This window comes from Phalangium opilio, unplaced genomic scaffold, assembly GCF_054372755.1.
Source record: "Phalangium opilio isolate 3A_F unplaced genomic scaffold, DU_Popi_V2 ptg000019l_1, whole genome shotgun sequence".
Taxonomy (NCBI): domain Eukaryota; kingdom Metazoa; phylum Arthropoda; class Arachnida; order Opiliones; family Phalangiidae; genus Phalangium; species Phalangium opilio.
Genome location: NW_028324152.1, coordinates 6,637,579 through 6,650,766, shown reverse-complemented (window position 1 = coordinate 6,650,766; position 13,188 = coordinate 6,637,579). Strand labels below are relative to the sequence as shown.

Here is a 13,188-nt window from a genome sequence, read left to right as displayed (position 1 = left end):
GATATATTTGCTTTTTTCATATCTGGTGGAATTTAAAAGAGGAAACAAAAGTGAAAAAGCCAACAGCACGCAGTATTCCCAAGTACTGACTGCGCTCGACGCTGCTTAACTTCGGTGATCGGACGAGAACCGGTTTTTTCAGCGTGATATGGCCGTTGCCGAGAGTGCTTGTTAACAATTCGAATTTAAATTAAGTGAGACAAATTAACCTTCATCTTTTTAAAACAATAACAAAAAGAAAATATGTTTGCTTTTTTCATATCTATTGGAATTTAAAAGACAAAAAAACTGAAAAAGCTAGCGGCAAGCAGTGTTCCTAAATGGCCTTCCTCCCAAGTACTGACTGCGCTCGACGCTGCTTAACTTCGGTGACCGGACGATCACCGGTGTATTCAGCGTGATATGGCCGTTGCCGAGAGTGCTATTTAATAATTTGAATTTAATTAACCTTCATCTTTTTAAAACAATAACAAAAAGAAAATACGTTTGCTTTTTTCATATCTATTTGAATTTAAAAGAGGAAAAAAAGTGAAAAAGCCAAGGGCACGCAGTGTTCCTAAGTGGTCTTCCTCCCAAGTACTGACTGCGCTCGACGCTGCTTAACTTCGGTGATCGGACGAGAACCGGTGTATTCAGCGTGATATGGCCGTTGCCGAGATTGCTATTTAATAATTTGAATTTAATTAACCTTCATCTTTATAAAACAATATCAAAAAGAAGATATGTTTGCTTTTATCATATCTGGTGGAATATAAAAGAGGAAATAAAAGTGAAAAAGCCAACTTCACGCAGTGTTTCTAAGTACTGACTGCGCTCGATGCTGCTTAACTTCGGTGATCGGATTAGAACCGGTGTTTTCAGCGTGATATGGCCGTTGCCGAGAGTGCTAGTTAATAATTCGAACTTAAATTAAGTGAGAAAAATTAACCTTCATTTTTTTAAAACAATATCAAAAAGAAAACATGTTTGCTTTTTTCATATCCATTAAAATTTAAAAGAGGAAAAAAAGTGAAAAAGCCAACGGCACGCAGTGTTCCTAAGTGGTCTCCCTCCCAAATACTGACTGCGCTCGACTCTGCTTAAATTCGGTGATCGGACGAGAACCGGTGTATTCAGCGTGATATGGCCGTTGCCGAGAGTGCTAGTTAATAATTTTAATTTAATTAACCTTCATCTTTATAAAACAATAACAAAAAGAAGATATATTTGCTTTTTTCATATCTGGTGGAATTTATAAGAGGAAACAAAAGTGAAAAAGCCAACAGCACGCAGTATTCCCAAGTACTGACTGCGCTCGACGCTGCTTAACTTCGGTGATCGGACGAGAACCGGTGTTTTCAGCGTGATATGGCCGTTGGCGAGAGTGCTAGTTAACAATTCGAATTTAAATTAAGTGAGACAAATTAACCTTCATCTTTTTAAAACAATAACAAAAAGAAAATATGTTTGCTTTTTTCATATCTATTGGAATTTAAAAGACAAAAAAACTGAAAAAGCTAGCGGCAAGCAGTGTTCCTAAATGGTCTTCCTCCCAAGTACTGACTGCGCTCGACGCTGCTTAACTTCGGTGACCGGACGAGTACCGGTTTATTCAGCGTGATATGGCCGTTGCCGAGAGTGCTATTTAATAATTTGAATTTAATTAACCTTCATCTTTATAAAACAATATCAAAAAGAAGATATGTTTGCTTTTTTCATATCTGGTGGAATTTATAAGAGGAAACAAAAAGGAAAAAGCCAACGGCACGCAGTGTTCCCAAGTACTGACTGTGCTCGACGCTGCTTAACTTCGGTGACCGGACGAGTACCGGTGTATTCAGCGTGATATGGCCGTTGCCGAGAGTGCTTGTTAATAATTTGAATTTAATTAATCTTCATTTTTATAAAACAATAACAAAAAGAAGATGTGTTTGCTTATTTCATATCAATTGGAATTTAAAAGAGGAAAAAAAGTGAAAAAGCCAACGGCACGCAGTGTTCCTAAGTTGTCTTCCTCCCAACTACTGACTGCGCACAACGCTGCTTAACTTCGGTGATCGGACGAGAACCGGTGTTTTCAGCGTGATTTGGCCGTTGCCGAGAATGCCAGTTAATAATTTGAATTTAATTAACCTTCATCTTTATAAAACAATAACAAAAAGAAGATATGTTTGCTTTTTTCATATCTGGTGGAATTTAAAAGAGGAAACAAAAAGGAAAAAGCCAACGGCACGCAGTGTTCCCAAGTACTGACTGCGCTCGACGCTGCTTAACTTCGGTGATCGGACGAGAACCGGTGTTTTCAGCGTGATATGGCCGTTGCCGAGAGTGCTAGTTAACAATTCGAATTTAAATTAAGTGAGACAAATTAACCTTCATCTTTTTAAAACAATAACAAAAAGAAAATATGTTTGCTTTTTTCATATCTATTGGAATTTAAAAGACAAAAAAAGTGAAAAAGTTAGCGGCAAGCAATGTTCCTAAATGGTCTTCCTCAAAAGTACTGACTGCGCTCGACGCTGCTTAACTTCGGTGACCGGACGAGTACCGGTGTATTCAGCGTGATATGACCGTTGCCGAGAGTGCTATTTATTAATTTGAATTTAATTAACCTTCATCTTTATAAAACAATATCAAAAAGAAGATATGTTTGCTTTTATCATATCTGGTGGAATATAAAAGAGGAAATAAAAGTGAAAAAGCCAACTTCACGCAGTGTTTCTAAGTACTGACTGCGCTCGATGCTGCTTAACTTTGGTGATCGGACTAGAACCGGTGTTTTCAGCGTGATATGGCCGTTGCCGAGAGTGCTAGTTAATAATTCGAACTTAAATTAAGTGAGAAAAATTAACCTTCATTTTTTTAAAACAATATCAAAAAGAAAACATGTTTGCTTTTTTCATATCCATTAAAATTTAAAAGAGGAAAAAAAGTGAAAAAGCCAACGGCACGCAGTGTTCCTAAGTGGTCTCCCTCCCAAATACTGACTGCGCTCGACGCTGCTTAAATTCGGTGATCGGACGAGAACCGGTGTATTCAGCGTGATATGGCCGTTGCCGAGAGTGCTAGTTAATAATTTTAATTTAATTAACCTTCATCTTTATAAAACAATAACAAAAAGAAGATATATTTGCTTTTTTCATATCTGGTGGAATTTAAAAGAGGAAACAAAAGTGAAAAAGCCAACAGCACGCAGTATTCCCAAGTACTGACTGCGCTCGACGCTGCTTAACTTCGGTGATCGGACGAGAACCGGTTTTTTCAGCGTGATATGGCCGTTGCCGAGAGTGCTTGTTAACAATTCGAATTTAAATTAAGTGAGACAAATTAACCTTCATCTTTTTAAAACAATAACAAAAAGAAAATATGTTTGCTTTTTTCATATCTATTGGAATTTAAAAGACAAAAAAACTGAAAAAGCTAGCGGCAAGCAGTGTTCCTAAATGGTCTTCCTCCCAAGTACTGACTGCGCTCGACGCTGCTTAACTTCGGTGACCGGACGAGTACCGGTTTATTCAGCGTGATATGGCCGTTGCCGAGAGTGCTATTTAATAATTTGAATTTAATTAACCTTCATCTTTATAAAACAATATCAAAAAGAAGATATGTTTGCTTTTATCATATCTGGTGGAATATAAAAGAGTAAATAAAAGTAAAAAAGCCAACTTCACGCAGTGTTTCTAAGTACTGACTGCGCTCGATGCTGCTTAACTTCGGTGATCGGACTAGAACCGGTGTTTTCAGCGTGATATCGCCGTTGCCGAGAGTGCTAGTTAATAATTTGAATTTAATTAATCTTCATCTTTATAAAACAATAACAAAAAGAAGATGTGTTTGCTTTTTTCATATCTATTGGAATATGAAAGAGGAAAAAAAGTGAAAAAGCCAACGGCACGCAGTGTTCCTAAGTTTTCAACTTCCCAGTACTGACTGCGCTCGACGCTGCTTAACTTCGGTGATCGGACGAGAACCGGTGTTTTCAGCGTGATTTGGCCGTTGCCGAGAGTCCTAGTTAATAATTCGAATTTAAATTAGTGAGACAAATTAACCTTCATCTTTTTAAAACAATAACAAAAAGAAAATATGTTTGCTTTTTTCATATCTATTGGAATTTAAAAGAGGAAAAAAAGTGAAAAAGCCAACGGCACGCAGTGTTCCTAAGTGGTCTCCCTCCCAAATACTGACTGCGCTCGACGCTGCTTAACTTCGGTGATCGGACGAGAACCGGGGTTCTCAGCGTGAAATGGCCGTTGCCGAGAGCGATAGTTAATAATTCGAATTTAATTAAAGTGAGACAAATTAACCTTCATCTTTTTAAAACAATAACAAAAAGAAAATATCTTTGCTTTTTTCATATCTATTGGAATTTAAAAGACAAAAAAAAAAGTGAAAAAGCTAACGGCACGCAGTGTTCCTAAGTGGTCTCCCTCCGAAGTACTGACTGCGCTCGACGCTGCTTAACTTCGGTGATCGGACGAGAAACGGTGTATTCAGCGTGATTTGGCCGTTGCCGAGAGTGCTAGTTAATAATTTGAATTTAATTAACCTTCATCTTTATAAAACAATAACAAAAAGAAGATATGTTTATTTTTTTCATATCTGGTGGAATTTATAAGAGGAAACAAAAAGGAAAAAGCCAACGGCACGCAGTGTTCCCAAGTACTGACTGCGCTCGACGCTGCTTAACTTCGGTGATCGGACGAGAACCGGTGTTTTCAGCGTGATATGGCCGTTGCCGAGAGTGCTAGTTAATAATTTGAATTTAATTAACCTTCATCTTTATAAAACAATAACAAAAAGAAGATATATTTGCTTTTTTCATATCTGGTGGAATTTAAAAGAGGAAATAAAAGTGAAAAAGCCAAGAGCACGCAGTATTCCCAAGTACTGACTGCGCTCGACGCTGCTTAACTTCGGTGATCGGACGAGAAACGGTGTATTCAGCGTGATTTGGCCGTTGCCGAGAGTGCTAGTTAATAATTTGAATTTAATTAACCTTCATCTTTATAAAACAATAACAAAAAGAAGATATGTTTATTTTTTTCATATCTGGTGGAATTTATAAGAGGAAACAAAAAGGAAAAAGCCAACGGCACGCAGTGTTCCCAAGTACTGACTGCGCTCGACGCTGCTTAACTTCGGTGATCGGACGAGAACCGGTGTTTTCAGCGTGATATGGCCGTTGCCGAGAGTGCTAGTTAATAATTTGAATTTAATTAACCTTCATCTTTATAAAACAATAACAAAAAGAAGATATATTTGCTTTTTTCATATCTGGTGGAATTTAAAAGAGGAAATAAAAGTGAAAAAGCCAAGAGCACGCAGTATTCCCAAGTACTGTATGCGTTCGACGCTGCTTAACTTCGGTGATCGGACGAGAACCGGTGTTTTCAGCGTGACATGGCCGTTGCCGAGAGTGCTAGTTAATAATTCGAATTTCAATTAAGTGAGAAAAATGAACCTTCATCTTTTTAAAACAATAACAAAAAGAAAATATGTTTGCTTTTTTCATATCTATTGGAATTTAAAAGAGGAAAAAAAAGTGAAAAATCCAACGGCACGCAGTGTTCCTAAGTGGTCTCCCTCCCAAATACTGACTGCGCTCGACGCTGCTTAACTTCGGTGATCGGACGAGAACCGGTGTTTTCAGCGTGATTTGGCCGTTGCCGAGAGTCCTAGTTAATAATTCGAATTTAAATTAGTGAGACAAATTAACCTTCATCTTTTTAAAACAATAACAAAAAGAAAATATGTTTGCTTTTTTCATATCTATTGGAATTTAAAAGAGGAAAAAAAGTGAAAAAGCCAACGGCACGCAGTGTTCCTAAGTGGTCTCCCTCCCAAATACTGACTGCGCTCGACGCTGCTTAACTTCGGTGATCGGACGAGAACCGGGGTTCTCAGCGTGAAATGGCCGTTGCCGAGAGCGATAGTTAATAATTCGAATTTAATTAAAGTGAGACAAATTAACCTTCATCTTTTTAAAACAATAACAAAAAGAAAATATCTTTGCTTTTTTCATATCTATTGGAATTTAAAAGACAAAAAAAAAAGTGAAAAAGCTAACGGCACGCAGTGTTCCTAAGTGGTCTCCCTCCGAAGTACTGACTGCGCTCGACGCTGCTTAACTTCGGTGATCGGACGAGAAACGGTGTATTCAGCGTGATTTGGCCGTTGCCGAGAGTGCTAGTTAATAATTTGAATTTAATTAACCTTCATCTTTATAAAACAATAACAAAAAGAAGATATGTTTATTTTTTTCATATCTGGTGGAATTTATAAGAGGAAACAAAAAGGAAAAAGCCAACGGCACGCAGTGTTCCCAAGTACTGACTGCGCTCGACGCTGCTTAACTTCGGTGATCGGACGAGAACCGGTGTTTTCAGCGTGATATGGCCGTTGCCGAGAGTGCTAGTTAATAATTTGAATTTAATTAACCTTCATCTTTATAAAACAATAACAAAAAGAAGATATATTTGCTTTTTTCATATCTGGTGGAATTTAAAAGAGGAAATAAAAGTGAAAAAGCCAAGAGCACGCAGTATTCCCAAGTACTGACTGCGCTCGACGCTGCTTAACTTCGGTGATCGGACGAGAAACGGTGTATTCAGCGTGATTTGGCCGTTGCCGAGAGTGCTAGTTAATAATTTGAATTTAATTAACCTTCATCTTTATAAAACAATAACAAAAAGAAGATATGTTTATTTTTTTCATATCTGGTGGAATTTATAAGAGGAAACAAAAAGGAAAAAGCCAACGGCACGCAGTGTTCCCAAGTACTGACTGCGCTCGACGCTGCTTAACTTCGGTGATCGGACGAGAACCGGTGTTTTCAGCGTGATATGGCCGTTGCCGAGAGTGCTAGTTAATAATTTGAATTTAATTAACCTTCATCTTTATAAAACAATAACAAAAAGAAGATATATTTGCTTTTTTCATATCTGGTGGAATTTAAAAGAGGAAATAAAAGTGAAAAAGCCAAGAGCACGCAGTATTCCCAAGTACTGTATGCGTTCGACGCTGCTTAACTTCGGTGATCGGACGAGAACCGGTGTTTTCAGCGTGACATGGCCGTTGCCGAGAGTGCTAGTTAATAATTCGAATTTCAATTAAGTGAGAAAAATGAACCTTCATCTTTTTAAAACAATAACAAAAAGAAAATATGTTTGCTTTTTTCATATCTATTGGAATTTAAAAGAGGAAAAAAAAGTGAAAAATCCAACGGCACGCAGTGTTCCTAAGTGGTCTCCCTCCCAAATACTGACTGCGCTCGACGCTGCTTAACTTCGGTGATCGGACGAGAACCGGTGTTCTCAGCGTGAAATGGCCGTTGTCGAGAGTGCTAGTTAATAATTCGAATTTAATTAAGTGAGACAAATTAACCTTCATCTTTTTAAAACAATACAAAAAGAAAATATCTTTGCTGTTTTCATATCTATTGGAATTTAAAAGACAAAAAAAGTGAAAAAGCTAACGGCACGCAGTGTTTCTAAGTGGTCTCCCTCCGAAGTACTGACTGCGCTCGACGCTGCTTAACTTCGGTGATCGGACGAGAACCGGTGTTTTCAGCGTGATTTGGCCGTTGCCGAGAGTCCTAGTTAATAATTCGAATTTAAATTAGTGAGACAAATTAACCTTCATCTTTTTAAAACAATAACAAAAAGAAAATATGTTTGCTTTTTTCATATCTATTGGAATTTAAAAGAGGAAAAAAAAGTGAAAAAGCCAACGGCACGCAGTGTTTCTAAGTGGTCTCCCTCCCAAATACTGACTGCGCTCGACGCTGCTCAACTTCGGTGATCGGACGAGAACCGGGGTTCTCAGCGTGAAATGGCCGTTGCCGAGAGCGCTAGTTAATAATTCGAATTTAATTAAAGTGAGACAAATTAACCTTCATCTTTTTAAAACAATAACAAAAAGAAAATATCTTTGCTTTTTTCATATCTATTGGAATTTAAAAGACAAAAAAAAAAGTGAAAAAGCTAACGGCACGCAGTGTTCCTAAGTGGTCTCCCTCCGAAGTACTGACTGCGCTCGACGCTGCTTAACTTCGGTGATCGGACGAGAAACGGTGTATTCAGCGTGATTTGGCCGTTGCCGAGAGTGCTAGTTAATAATTTGAATTTAATTAACCTTCATCTTTATAAAACAATAACAAAAAGAAGATATGTTTATTTTTTTCATATCTGGTGGAATTTATAAGAGGAAACAAAAAGGAAAAAGCCAACGGCACGCAGTGTTCCCAAGTACTGACTGCGCTCGACGCTGCTTAACTTCGGTGATCGGACGAGAACCGGTGTTTTCAGCGTGATATGGCCGTTGCCGAGAGTGCTAGTTAATAATTTGAATTTAATTAACCTTCATCTTTATAAAACAATAACAAAAAGAAGATATATTTGCTTTTTTCATATCTGGTGGAATTTAAAAGAGGAAATAAAAGTGAAAAAGCCAAGAGCACGCAGTATTCCCAAGTACTGTATGCGTTCGACGCTGCTTAACTTCGGTGATCGGACGAGAACCGGTGTTTTCAGCGTGACATGGCCGTTGCCGAGAGTGCTAGTTAATAATTCGAATTTCAATTAAGTGAGAAAAATGAACCTTCATCTTTTTAAAACAATAACAAAAAGAAAATATGTTTGCTTTTTTCATATCTATTGGAATTTAAAAGAGGAAAAAAAAGTGAAAAATCCAACGGCACGCAGTGTTCCTAAGTGGTCTCCCTCCCAAATACTGACTGCGCTCGACGCTGCTTAACTTCGGTGATCGGACGAGAACCGGGGTTCTCAGCGTGAAATGGCCGTTGCCGAGAGCGCAAGTTAATAATTCGAATTTAATTAAAGTGAGACAAATTAACCTTCATCTTTTTAAAACAATAACAAAAAGAAAATATCTTTGCTTTTTTCATATCTATTGGAATTTAAAAGACAAAAAAAAGTGAAAAAGCTAACGGCACGCAGTGTTCCTAAGTGGTCTCCCTCCGAAGTACTGACTGCGCTCGACGCTGCTTAACTTCGGTGATCGGACGAGAAACGGTGTATTCAGCGTGATTTGGCCGTTGCCGAGAGTGCTAGTTAATAATTTGAATTTAATTAACCTTCATCTTTATAAAACAATAACAAAAAGAAGATATGTTTATTTTTTTCATATCTGGTGGAATTTATAAGAGGAAACAAAAAGGAAAAAGCCAACGGCACGCAGTGTTCCCAAGTACTGACTGCGCTCGACGCTGCTTAACTTCGGTGATCGGACGAGAACCGGTGTTTTCAGCGTGATATGGCCGTTGCCGAGAGTGCTAGTTAATAATTTGAATTTAATTAACCTTCATCTTTATAAAACAATAACAAAAAGAAGATATATTTGCTTTTTTCATATCTGGTGGAATTTAAAAGAGGAAATAAAAGTGAAAAAGCCAAGAGCACGCAGTATTCCCAAGTACTGTATGCGTTCGACGCTGCTTAACTTCGGTGATCGGACGAGAACCGGTGTTTTCAGCGTGACATGGCCGTTGCCGAGAGTGCTAGTTAATAATTCGAATTTCAATCAAGTGAGAAAAATGAACCTTCATCTTTTTAAAACAATAACAAAAAGAAAATATGTTTGCTTTTTTCATATCTATTGGAATTTAAAAGAGGAAAAAAAAGTGAAAAATCCAACGGCACGCAGTGTTCCTAAGTGGTCTCCCTTCCAAATACTGACTGCGCTCGACGCTGCTTAACTTCGGTGATCGGACGAGAACCGGTGTTCTCAGCGTGAAATGGCCGTTGTCGAGAGTGCTAGTTAATAATTCGAATTTAATTAAGTGAGACAAATTAACCTTCATCTTTTTAAAACAATAAGAAAAAAGAAAATATCTTTGCTGTTTTCATATCTATTGGAATTTAAAAGACAAAAAAAAGTGAAAAAGCTAACGGCACGCAGTGTTTCTAAGTGGTCTCCCTCCGAAGTACTGACTGCGCTCGACGCTGCTTAACTTCGGTGATCGGACGAGAAACGGTGTATTCAGCGTTATATGGCCGTTGCCGAGAGTGCTAGTTAATAATTTGAATTTAATTAACCTTCATCTTTATAAAACAATAACAAGAAGAAGATATGTTTATTTTTTTCATATCTGGTGGAATTTATAAGAGGAAACAAAAAGGAAAAAGCCAACAGCACGAACTGTTCCCAAGTACTGACTGCGCTCGACGCTGCTTAACTTCGGTGATCGGACGAGAACCGGTGTTTTCAGCGTGATATGGCCGTTGCCGAGAGTGCTAGTTAATAATTTGAATTTAATTAACCTTCATATTTATAAAACAATAACAAAAAGAAGATATGTTTGGTTTTTTCATATCTGATGGAATTTAAAAGAGGAAACAAAAAGGAAAAAGCCAACGGCACGCAGTGTTCCCAAGTACTGACTGCGCTGGACGCTGCTTAACTTCGGTGATCGGACGAGAACCGGTGTTTTCAGCGTGATTTGGCCGTTGCCGAGAGTCCTAGTTAATATTTCGAATTTAAATTAGTGAGACAAATTAACCTTCATCTTTTTAAAACAATAACAAAAAGAAAATATGTTTGCTTTTTTCATATCTATTGGAATTTAAAAGAGGAAAAAAAAGTGAAAAAGCCAACGGCACGCAGTGTTCCTAAGTGGTCTCCCTCCCAAATACTGACTGCGCTCGACGCTGCTTAACTTCGGTGATCGGACGAGAACCGGGGTTCTCAGCGTGAAATGGCCGTTGCCAAGAGCGCTAGTTAATAATTCGAATTTAATTAAAGTGAGACAAATTAACCTTCATCTTTTTAAAACAATAACAAAAAGAAAATATGTTTGCTTTTTTCATATCTATTGGAATTTAAAAGAGGAAAAAAAAGTGAAAAAGCCAACGGCACGCAGTGTTCCTAAGTGGTCTCCCTCCCAAATACTGACTGCGCTCGACGCTGCTTAACTTCGGTGATCGGACGAGAACCGGGGTTCTCAGCGTGAAATGGCCGTTGCCAAGAGCGATAGTTAATAATTCGAATTTAATTAAAGTGAGACAAATTAACCTTCATCTTTTTAAAACAATAACAAAAAGAAAATATCTTTGCTTTTTTCATATCTATTGGAATTTAAAAGACAAAAAAAAAAGTGAAAAAGCTAACGGCACGCAGTGTTCCTAAGTGGTCTCCCTCCGAAGTACTGACTGCGCTCGACGCTGCTTAACTTCGGTGATCGGACGAGAAACGGTGTATTCAGCGTGATTTGGCCGTTGCCGAGAGTGCTAGTTAATAATTTGAATTTAATTAACCTTCATCTTTATAAAACAATAACAAAAAGAAGATATGTTTATTTTTTTCATATCTGGTGGAATTTATAAGAGGAAACAAAAAGGATAAAGCCAACGGCACGCAGTGTTCCCAAGTACTGACTGCGCTCGACGCTGCTTAACTTCGGTGATCGGACGAGAACCGGTGTTTTCAGCGTGATATGGCCGTTGCCGAGAGTGCTAGTTAATAATTTGAATTTAATTAACCTTCATCTTTATAAAACAATAACAAAAAGAAGATATATTTGCTTTATTCATATCTGGTGGAATTTAGAAGAGGAAACAAAAGTGAAAAAGCCAACAGCACGCAGTATTCCCAAGTACTGTATGCGTTCGACGCTGCTTAACTTCGGTGATCGGACGAGAACCGGTGTTTTCAGCGTGACATGGCCGTTGCCGAGAGTGCTAGTTAATAATTCGAATTTCAATTAAGTGAGAAAAATGAACCTTCATCTTTTTAAAACAATAACAAAAAGAAAATATGTTTGCTTTTTTCATATCTATTGGAATTTAAAAGAGGAAAAAAAAGTGAAAAATCCAACGGCACGCAGTGTTCCTAAGTGGTCTCCCTCCCAAATACTGACTGCGCTCGACGCTGCTTAACTTCGGTGATCGGACGAGAACCGGGGTTCTCAGCGTGAAATGGCCGTTGCCGAGAGCGCTAGTTAATAATTCGAATTTAATTAAAGTGAGACAAATTAACCTTCATCTTTTTAAAACAATAACAAAAAGAAAATATCTTTGCTTTTTTCATATCTATTGGAATTTAAAAGACAAAAAAAAAGTGAAAAAGCTAACGGCACGCAGTGTTCCTAAGTGGTCTCCCTCCGAAGTACTGACTGCGCTCGACGCTGCTTAACTTCGGTGATCGGACGAGAAACGGTGTATTCAGCGTGATTTGGCCGTTGCCGAGAGTGCTAGTTAATAATTTGAATTTAATTAACCTTCATCTTTATAAAACAATAACAAAAAGAAGATATGTTTATTTTTTTCATATCTGGTGGAATTTATAAGAGGAAACAAAAAGGAAAAAGCCAACGGCACGCAGTGTTCCCAAGTACTGACTGCGCTCGACGCTGCTTAACTTCGGTGATCGGACGAGAACCGGTGTTTTCAGCGTGATATGGCCGTTGCCGAGAGTGCTAGTTAATAATTTGAATTTAATTAACCTTCATCTTTATAAAACAATAACAAAAAGAAGATATATTTGCTTTTTTCATATCTGGTGGAATTTAAAAGAGGAAATAAAAGTGAAAAAGCCAAGAGCACGCAGTATTCCCAAGTACTGTATGCGTTCGACGCTGCTTAACTTCGGTGATCGGACGAGAACCGGTGTTTTCAGCGTGACATGGCCGTTGCCGAGAGTGCTAGTTAATAATTCGAATTTCAATCAAGTGAGAAAAATGAACCTTCATCTTTTTAAAACAATAACAAAAAGAAAATATGTTTGCTTTTTTCATATCTATTGGAATTTAAAAGAGGAAAAAAAAGTGAAAAATCCAACGGCACGCAGTGTTCCTAAGTGGTCTCCCTCCCAAATACTGACTGCGCTCGACGCTGCTTAACTTCGGTGATCGGACGAGAACCGGTGTTCTCAGCGTGAAATGGCCGTTGTCGAGAGTGCTAGTTAATAATTCGAATTTAATTAAGTGAGACAAATTAACCTTCATCTTTTTAAAACAATAAGAAAAAAGAAAATATCTTTGCTGTTTTCATATCTATTGGAATTTAAAAGACAAAAAAAAGTGAAAAAGCTAACGGCACGCAGTGTTTCTAAGTGGTCTCCCTCCGAAGTACTGACTGCGCTCGACGCTGCTTAACTTCGGTGATCGGACGAGAAACGGTGTATTCAGCGTTATATGGCCGTTGCCGAGAGTGCTAGTTAATAATTTGAATTTAATTAACCTTCATCTTTATA

The 13,188-nt window shown here is 38.0% G+C and overlaps 44 pseudogenes; all 44 read right to left on the bottom strand.

Annotated features, from left to right (window-relative positions):
- Positions 1–57: 57 nt before the first annotated feature.
- LOC149701199 (5S ribosomal RNA) lies at positions 58–160 on the bottom strand (annotated as a pseudogene).
- Positions 161–535: 375 nt separating this feature from the next.
- On the bottom strand, positions 536–654 carry LOC149701198 (5S ribosomal RNA; annotated as a pseudogene).
- A 361-nt stretch (positions 655–1,015) lies between these two features.
- Positions 1,016–1,134, bottom strand: LOC149701197 (5S ribosomal RNA; annotated as a pseudogene).
- A 122-nt stretch (positions 1,135–1,256) lies between these two features.
- Positions 1,257–1,359, bottom strand: LOC149701196 (5S ribosomal RNA; annotated as a pseudogene).
- A 135-nt stretch (positions 1,360–1,494) lies between these two features.
- On the bottom strand, positions 1,495–1,613 carry LOC149701195 (5S ribosomal RNA; annotated as a pseudogene).
- A 122-nt stretch (positions 1,614–1,735) lies between these two features.
- Positions 1,736–1,838, bottom strand: LOC149701194 (5S ribosomal RNA; annotated as a pseudogene).
- Positions 1,839–1,959: 121 nt separating this feature from the next.
- LOC149701193 (5S ribosomal RNA) lies at positions 1,960–2,078 on the bottom strand (annotated as a pseudogene).
- Positions 2,079–2,200: 122 nt separating this feature from the next.
- LOC149701192 (5S ribosomal RNA) lies at positions 2,201–2,303 on the bottom strand (annotated as a pseudogene).
- A 135-nt stretch (positions 2,304–2,438) lies between these two features.
- LOC149701191 (5S ribosomal RNA) lies at positions 2,439–2,557 on the bottom strand (annotated as a pseudogene).
- Positions 2,558–2,918: 361 nt separating this feature from the next.
- On the bottom strand, positions 2,919–3,037 carry LOC149701190 (5S ribosomal RNA; annotated as a pseudogene).
- A 122-nt stretch (positions 3,038–3,159) lies between these two features.
- On the bottom strand, positions 3,160–3,262 carry LOC149701189 (5S ribosomal RNA; annotated as a pseudogene).
- A 135-nt stretch (positions 3,263–3,397) lies between these two features.
- LOC149701188 (5S ribosomal RNA) lies at positions 3,398–3,516 on the bottom strand (annotated as a pseudogene).
- Positions 3,517–3,862: 346 nt separating this feature from the next.
- On the bottom strand, positions 3,863–3,980 carry LOC149701187 (5S ribosomal RNA; annotated as a pseudogene).
- Positions 3,981–4,115: 135 nt separating this feature from the next.
- LOC149701186 (5S ribosomal RNA) lies at positions 4,116–4,234 on the bottom strand (annotated as a pseudogene).
- Positions 4,235–4,372: 138 nt separating this feature from the next.
- Positions 4,373–4,491, bottom strand: LOC149701185 (5S ribosomal RNA; annotated as a pseudogene).
- A 122-nt stretch (positions 4,492–4,613) lies between these two features.
- On the bottom strand, positions 4,614–4,716 carry LOC149701184 (5S ribosomal RNA; annotated as a pseudogene).
- Positions 4,717–5,063: 347 nt separating this feature from the next.
- On the bottom strand, positions 5,064–5,166 carry LOC149701183 (5S ribosomal RNA; annotated as a pseudogene).
- A 362-nt stretch (positions 5,167–5,528) lies between these two features.
- LOC149701182 (5S ribosomal RNA) lies at positions 5,529–5,647 on the bottom strand (annotated as a pseudogene).
- Positions 5,648–5,782: 135 nt separating this feature from the next.
- Positions 5,783–5,901, bottom strand: LOC149701181 (5S ribosomal RNA; annotated as a pseudogene).
- A 138-nt stretch (positions 5,902–6,039) lies between these two features.
- LOC149701180 (5S ribosomal RNA) lies at positions 6,040–6,158 on the bottom strand (annotated as a pseudogene).
- A 122-nt stretch (positions 6,159–6,280) lies between these two features.
- On the bottom strand, positions 6,281–6,383 carry LOC149701179 (5S ribosomal RNA; annotated as a pseudogene).
- Positions 6,384–6,730: 347 nt separating this feature from the next.
- On the bottom strand, positions 6,731–6,833 carry LOC149701178 (5S ribosomal RNA; annotated as a pseudogene).
- A 362-nt stretch (positions 6,834–7,195) lies between these two features.
- LOC149701177 (5S ribosomal RNA) lies at positions 7,196–7,314 on the bottom strand (annotated as a pseudogene).
- Positions 7,315–7,447: 133 nt separating this feature from the next.
- LOC149701176 (5S ribosomal RNA) lies at positions 7,448–7,566 on the bottom strand (annotated as a pseudogene).
- A 136-nt stretch (positions 7,567–7,702) lies between these two features.
- Positions 7,703–7,821, bottom strand: LOC149701175 (5S ribosomal RNA; annotated as a pseudogene).
- Positions 7,822–7,959: 138 nt separating this feature from the next.
- LOC149701174 (5S ribosomal RNA) lies at positions 7,960–8,078 on the bottom strand (annotated as a pseudogene).
- Positions 8,079–8,200: 122 nt separating this feature from the next.
- LOC149701173 (5S ribosomal RNA) lies at positions 8,201–8,303 on the bottom strand (annotated as a pseudogene).
- A 362-nt stretch (positions 8,304–8,665) lies between these two features.
- LOC149701172 (5S ribosomal RNA) lies at positions 8,666–8,784 on the bottom strand (annotated as a pseudogene).
- A 136-nt stretch (positions 8,785–8,920) lies between these two features.
- LOC149701171 (5S ribosomal RNA) lies at positions 8,921–9,039 on the bottom strand (annotated as a pseudogene).
- Positions 9,040–9,161: 122 nt separating this feature from the next.
- LOC149701170 (5S ribosomal RNA) lies at positions 9,162–9,264 on the bottom strand (annotated as a pseudogene).
- A 362-nt stretch (positions 9,265–9,626) lies between these two features.
- Positions 9,627–9,745, bottom strand: LOC149701169 (5S ribosomal RNA; annotated as a pseudogene).
- A 136-nt stretch (positions 9,746–9,881) lies between these two features.
- LOC149701168 (5S ribosomal RNA) lies at positions 9,882–10,000 on the bottom strand (annotated as a pseudogene).
- A 122-nt stretch (positions 10,001–10,122) lies between these two features.
- On the bottom strand, positions 10,123–10,225 carry LOC149701167 (5S ribosomal RNA; annotated as a pseudogene).
- Positions 10,226–10,347: 122 nt separating this feature from the next.
- Positions 10,348–10,450, bottom strand: LOC149701166 (5S ribosomal RNA; annotated as a pseudogene).
- Positions 10,451–10,586: 136 nt separating this feature from the next.
- Positions 10,587–10,705, bottom strand: LOC149701165 (5S ribosomal RNA; annotated as a pseudogene).
- Positions 10,706–10,842: 137 nt separating this feature from the next.
- LOC149701164 (5S ribosomal RNA) lies at positions 10,843–10,961 on the bottom strand (annotated as a pseudogene).
- Positions 10,962–11,099: 138 nt separating this feature from the next.
- Positions 11,100–11,218, bottom strand: LOC149701163 (5S ribosomal RNA; annotated as a pseudogene).
- A 122-nt stretch (positions 11,219–11,340) lies between these two features.
- Positions 11,341–11,443, bottom strand: LOC149701162 (5S ribosomal RNA; annotated as a pseudogene).
- Positions 11,444–11,565: 122 nt separating this feature from the next.
- On the bottom strand, positions 11,566–11,668 carry LOC149701161 (5S ribosomal RNA; annotated as a pseudogene).
- A 137-nt stretch (positions 11,669–11,805) lies between these two features.
- Positions 11,806–11,924, bottom strand: LOC149701160 (5S ribosomal RNA; annotated as a pseudogene).
- Positions 11,925–12,061: 137 nt separating this feature from the next.
- On the bottom strand, positions 12,062–12,180 carry LOC149701159 (5S ribosomal RNA; annotated as a pseudogene).
- Positions 12,181–12,302: 122 nt separating this feature from the next.
- LOC149701158 (5S ribosomal RNA) lies at positions 12,303–12,405 on the bottom strand (annotated as a pseudogene).
- A 362-nt stretch (positions 12,406–12,767) lies between these two features.
- LOC149701157 (5S ribosomal RNA) lies at positions 12,768–12,886 on the bottom strand (annotated as a pseudogene).
- Positions 12,887–13,022: 136 nt separating this feature from the next.
- On the bottom strand, positions 13,023–13,141 carry LOC149701156 (5S ribosomal RNA; annotated as a pseudogene).
- Positions 13,142–13,188: the final 47 nt, after the last annotated feature.